The sequence below is a fragment of the Apostichopus japonicus genome, chromosome 4, assembly GCF_037975245.1.
Source record: "Apostichopus japonicus isolate 1M-3 chromosome 4, ASM3797524v1, whole genome shotgun sequence".
NCBI classification, from domain to species: domain Eukaryota; kingdom Metazoa; phylum Echinodermata; class Holothuroidea; order Aspidochirotida; family Stichopodidae; genus Apostichopus; species Apostichopus japonicus.
The window spans coordinates 13,986,942-13,993,921 of record NC_092564.1 but is presented as its reverse complement, the minus strand read 5'-3'; positions in this window follow the sequence as shown (position 1 = coordinate 13,993,921).

Here is a 6,980-nt window from a genome sequence, read left to right as displayed (position 1 = left end):
TGCCTCAAGTTAGCAAGAGGCCAGGGAACCAGAATTAACACTCGGGAAGGGCCGTTTCCGGCCATCTGAGGGGTTTGTAAAACCAAAAATTTTCTAGTACGCTCCGCGCCAACCGATGGTGGCGCTCCGCTCAGATAGTCGTGCATACAACTTTGCAAATCCTGCAAAGTGCCCTTTGATGTCGGTGCCCCCCCCCCCAGATTAAAAGTGCTTCCGTCGCCCTTGACCTGGACATCCCCAACATGAGTGTTTATAAGAAACATTTTCTTTTTCATAGATGGTGGGGAGGGGGGGGGGGGGAGTGCCTACAAGCCTAGAAGTACAGGTTTATCGTATTCTTTGTTATATTTTATACTTTTTTGTGAGACAAATTGCAGTCTCACCCGACACAGCGACATTATCCCGCCTATGTGTCGTTGTACAATGTATGTTTTTCTGGAGGTAGCTGAGTACTGTGTTAAAATAATAAATAAGGTAACTAAATAGGAGCTTAAAAAATATACTGTCCCATTTTTCCCCTTCAAAGTGATTTTACAATTTTTTCTTCTTCTAATTAACCAAATTTTTGGGGAAGTGTAAATTTCTAAAACGTGAGATTATAAAATAAAGAATGTTTAGATGCAACTTGCAAGGCCTCAGAAGTGCCGTTTCCGGCAATCTGAGAGGCATTGTGTGCCAAAAATTTTCTTGTACGCTACGCGCCAACCGATGGTGGCGCTCCGCTTAGATAGTGTCACGGGAACTTTCGGGCACAAAAAGTTCTGCCCCCCCAAACTGAAATGGTCCCGTACGCCTATGGTTAAAACATATCAACTTATCAAGCACACTGTATAACCCACCAACCCATCCAGCGGTCCTGTCATTCAGTCCGTATCTTTTGTTGTCGCTCCACTTCTTCATCCACCTCCTGTCCTCATCTGCTTTCACCATCTCCAGGTGCTGTCCTGCATCTTTATCCATCTCCCTGCTATCAAATCTGAAAGAACAAGGCTAAGAAAAACAGTTAACATATCAAATATATTGCATAATTCACCCTCCCACCCAGGCCCCGTCCGTCTTCTCTTGGCATCCTACAGAGTCATGGTTGTCCACCTTCTCGGTCTGAAAGAGAAAGGATAAGAAAAACAGTTAAAACATATCAAACACCAGGGGCGTCGGAAGCTATTTGGGATAGGTACGGCAGATCAGAGTGTGGCTATCTAGCATAATTTTCGGGGGGACGTTTGGTAGGTCAAACTACGCTACGCGCCACCATGGTTGGCGCGTAGCGTAATGGAGAAAAGTTTGAAAAAATGCCTCCCAGATTGCAGGAAATGGCACTTCCCGAGCTTGAAAACAAGACCCCTGCCATGCCAGAGTAGTCACATTTAGCCTACTTGTCGTCATCATTATTGAAAATTATTGAAAAATATACCTCACAGATGCGTTCTCCCTTGTCTGTTTTTGTACCCGATTAATCTTCTGAAAACATTTTTGAAGTAGGCTATGTTTCATTTTGGTTCTTTATATTTTGCCATTTTGTTTTCTTAGGCCTACTTTTCTTTTTTTTTGGCGCTGTGAAGGTACCGGCTCCGACGCCCCTGAACACACTGTATAACCCACCCATCCAGGGGACCTATCTGTCATCTTTTGTTGTCGTTCCTCTTCTTCATCCATGTCCTTTCCTCATCCACCTTCTACCATCTCCAGGTGTCGTTCTGCATCTTTATCCATCTCCCGGCTATCAAATCTGAAAGAACAAGGCTAAGAAAACAGTTAATGCATGTCAAACACGTAACCCATCCAGGGGTAGTGTCCGTCATCTTTCGGATCTGAAAGAACAAGGCTAAGAAAAACAGTCAAAACATCAAATATATTGCAAAATTCACCATCCTAGTCAGGCCCTCGTCAGTCTTCTGTGGGCATCCTCCAGAGTCATGGTTGTCCTTCTCTTAAATCATCACCGTCCACCTTCTGGATCTGAAAGAACAAGGCTAAGAAAAACAGTAAAAAACATATCAAATATATTGCAAAATTCACCATCCTAGTCAGGCCCTCGTCAGTCTTCTGTGGGCATCCTCCAGAGTCATGGTTGTCCTTCTCTTAAATCATCACCGTCCACCTTCTGGATCTGAAAGAACAAGGCTAAGAAAAACAGTAAAAAACATATCAAATATATTGCAAAATTCACCATCCTAGTCAGGCCCTCGTCCGTCTTCTGTGGGCATCCTCCAGAGTCACGGTTATCCTTCGTCTTAATTCATCTCCGTCCACCTTCTGGATCTGAAAGAACAAGTCAAAGAAAAACAGTTAAAATATATTGCAAAATTCACCCTCCCAGCCAGGCCCTCGTCCGTCTTCTGTGGGCATCCTCCAGAGTCATGGCTGTCCTTTGTCCTAATTCATCTCCGTCCACCTACCAGATATGAAAGAACAAGGCTAAGAAAAACAGTTAAAACATATTGCATAATTCACCCGTGGCATATGTCTGTCTTTTCGGGGAGTCCTCCAGCGTCATGGTTGTCCTTTGTCTTAATTCATCTCCGCCCACCTTCCAGATCTGAAAGAAAAAGTCTAAGAAAAACAGTTAAACACATATCAAATATATATTGCATTATTTATCCTCCCAACCCTGGCCTCCGCCCGTCTTCACTGAGCATCCTCCAGAGTCATGTTTGTGCGTCTTGATTCATTCCGTCCACCTTCCGGATCTGAAAGAACAAGGCCAAGAAAAACAGTTAAAACATATCAAGCACAGTGTATAACCTACACACCCGTCCAGGGGTCCTGTCCGTCATCTTTTGTTGTCGTTCCGCTTCTCTATCCATCTCCCAGCTATCAAATCTGAAATAACAAGGATAAGAAAAACAGTTGAAGCATATCAAATATATTGCATAATACACCCTCCCCCACGCCCCATTCGTCTTCTCTGTGCGACCTCCGGAGTCATGGTTGTCCTCCGTCTTCATCTCAGTCCACCTTCTGGATCTGAAAGAACAAGGCTAAAAAACAGTTTTAACATATCAACTATATCGCATAATTCTACCTCCCGCCCGTGGCCCGCGTCCGTCTTCTCTGTGCGGCCTCCAGAATCATGGTTGTCCACCTTCCGGATCTGAAAGAACAAGGCCAAGAAAAACAGTTAAAACATAACAAACACACTGTATAACCCCCAACCCATCTAGGGTCCTGTCCGTCATCTTTAGTTATCATTGCGCTTCTTCGTCCATCTCCAGGTGCCGTCCTGCATCTTCCTCTATCTCTTGACTATCTAATCTGATAGAATTAGGCAACGAAAAACAGTTAAAACATATCAAATCTATTGTATAATTCACCCTCCCACCCGTGGACCCCGTCCATCTTCTCTGGGCGTCCTCCGGAGTCATGGTTGTTCTTCGTCTTAATTCATCTCCGCCCACCTTCTGGTTCTGAAAGAAAAAGGTAACGAAATACTGTTAAAACATTTCAAATATATTGCATAATTCACCCTCCCACCCGTAGCAGGTATGATTTAACTTACGAATAGGATTAAACTATGAATATCTGTGGCTTTGAATACTTACGATGATTAAACTATGAACACGTGTGGCTTAGAATACATACGAATAGGATTAAACTATTAATATCTGCGGCTTAGATTACTTACGAATAGGATTTATCTATGAATATCTGTGGCTTAAAATACTTATGAATAAGATAAAACTACGAATGTGATTAAGAGTAGGATTAAACTATGAATATATGTCGCTTAGTACACTTGTGGCTTAGACTACTTACGAATAGGATGAATATATGTGGCTTAGAATACTTACGAATAGGATTAAACAATGAATATCCGTGGCTTAGAATACTAATGAATAGGAATAATCTATGAATATCTGTGGCTTAGAATATTGACGAATAATATTAAAATCTGAGCATTTGTGGCTTAGAATACTTACGATGATTAACCTATGAATATCTGTGGCTTAGAATACTTACATTAATAAGCATAATTTTTTTACATAAATACAAACAACTTGTGACAAGCGTAAAACAACGTTGTGATGATTAGATCACTTACTGTATACTGACATCACCGAAAAGTGCACATAGCAAATTGAACTTGACACGGTTTTATTTCGGTTGTAACTGGTGTAACCGGTTCCGGAATGCCTCGGTATGGTCTCTCTTTTACGATACCGTCAATACCTCATCGAGAATGGAATCGACATCGGCAGGTATGGAACTGCCGTTCGGTAAAGTGCGTTCGTACATATAAATACACTGGCTGTATTATCCATTTTGTGGTCTTCCGTTCGCATTTTTTTGCACAAGTGCATAAGTTATATCTAAGTCATACCTTTTGGGAAATGGAAGATAAGGTGTGGTGGAATCCCAAGGTATTGTATGTGGTTGGAAAAGTAAAACCAAACGAGCTGATGTCTTTCTAACGAGGCATGGTGTGGATAATTGGGTAAAACGCTTGTACTCAAGCGACATACTTTCATGAATGCAAAATTATGTACTGTTTCCCTGAAAGCTACGGTCTTATAGATATTTTAAAAAAAATATTACTGAACTTTAAATGCAAGTGCTATGTCATAGTAGCGCCTACAGCTACACATAAAAATATTGCCACAAAAAAATCTTTACAATCGTGCGCTTGCTGTAAAAAGAAAATTGAAAAGTGGTGTACAGCAAAATCTCAACTTTGTTCTTTTCGCCATCAGCGATGAAGATATAAGTGAGCTACGAGGCAAAGGATATAATGGATACTTTCGTGGTCTTCAAATTTGAAGAACTTGGAGAGAACGTAGAGAAATATCGTTCTCTCTTAAAGGAAAATGATATGTTAGATGTATTTTTATCGTGGTTGATCCACTTATCCGCGAGATAATATGGGGATTCGTAATGAGAATTGAATTAAGTAATTAAGCACCTTTTGTATCGTTTAATTTCCCATTTGATTTAATTAGATACTTAAAATTGTTTAAATAAGCCAGAGTTTTAAGTACACTTTGTTTTTCATCAATGGAATAAATTACTTATCTTGACTATGTGTAGTTACATAGGAGTTACAAATAATTATTTATAATTACGTTGAGATTTGTAATTCATTACGCTTTGTTTCGTATCTGTTGAATAGATGGTTTAAATAAATCTCAAATGGGGTCTCAATGTATGTCCACTGTTAGTAAGACGATCTGGAACATTTAGTATAGAAAAAGTGTACTCACGGTTTTTCTTCCTCATCTGTTCCCTTCCTTCCCCTCGGTCCCCTTACTGTCCCTAGATACTTACCACGGACCGGCGAAGTAAACGATCAGTCGGTCACCACCATTGACAAATAGAATCCGACACAACTTAGATTGGAAATAAAGATATCCCTTGGGTTATCCAGGGCAAGGGAAATCAAAATGGCGCCGTTTCATTGTTTGTGTTCGGTACTCGGAGAGCCTCCTTATCCGGAGCGGAGGGTTGCCATAAGCAGTTCATTGATCTACGCAGGTTCTTTTTTGAATCCTGATTTTAGTTCCAAAAATCCTAAATTTAGTTCCAAAATCCTGTATTTAGTTCCGAAATTCCTGTATTTAGTTCCGAAATTCCTGAAACTAGTTCCGAAAATCCTGTATTTAGTTCCAAATATCCTGAATTTAGTTCCGAAAATCCTGAATTTAGTTCCGAAAATCCTGTTTTTAGTTATGTTACAATGACAAATAACATTACGAGTACTATGTTGTCAACATATTTGGTATATATGAAACCATAATATTGCCGAAATCTCCGGTATGTCGAATGTTTAGTATAATGCGCTCCATATTGTTACTTACAAGAGTTGGAATTGTTCGCGTTGACTTATACCAGACTAAATTCCCCAGCAGCTTGTTCATGTGGAATAAACACGAGTTATTCCGTTTATATATTCTGCCAATGATAAGAAATATAATATTGTTCTGCTGGAAACCGCGATAAGGAACATTTGTCCGTAAATAGTATTGGTACTAACATAAAGTTAATTCAGTACCAAAACTGTGGAGAAGATAATCTATTCCGAAGTGTGCAAATGAAGTTACTATTTAAGAAATAGAGCCTGTGTAACAAACAACTTGTTCCACTCTCAACCAAAGTCCCATTGAAGGTATATTGGTTAAGTTAACGTCTTCTTATAAAGGCTATATACTGAAAGCCCACGTACACGTACAGTGTACATAGACAGGCCTGAACGTGTAGGTCTATATAGCGCATCGATAGATCAGATAAACCAGTCTTTGTTCATTATATAGCTGTTAATTTAATTAACAATGTATCAGTTAAATTCCTGCATACTTTGATGAATAGCTGATGAACACACAAGCTGGTAACGACATTCGTGATCATCTGAATCAATAAGGTATACTTACCTTGCCTGATCTAGCACTGGTGCGCTTAATTCGAACACTGAAAAACAAAAAGCCTTTTTTAACAGTTTGGATGAAAGCATCATGCAACAGACTGAACGAATACCCAAGTTCCGCTGCCAAGGAAAAGAGGACCCCAATATTGGCTATATTGTAATTACACTAACTAATTGTGAGCGGTAAACAAACTAACATTCCCATACCAATATGAATATCCCGGCACACTTTATTCATCTACGATCATAACGATCAAGTAATATCTTCTGAAATTCTTTCACATATTTGAATAGATTAGTCTTATATTACATACCTTTGATCAGAATTAGTCGAATTTGCCTCTGAAGTCACGACAGATAACGGCGAGTTATGGAAAGATATGGCTGTAAGACCGGCAATGCCTGTATGGTGACGCCACACATTTTTCATGTGAGATATTTTGACTTCGAATTTATTGGGAACCAGTAACATATATTTATTGAATCTATTTAGATCGGTTGATACTTTATAACAATTAACTTGAAACTTACGGATGCGGTTAAACTAGAATAGATTAATTCCCGTACATATCTTTTTTGTTTTCTCCTTTTCAGGGAAAGGTATTTCAGAAGACATTGTGATGGC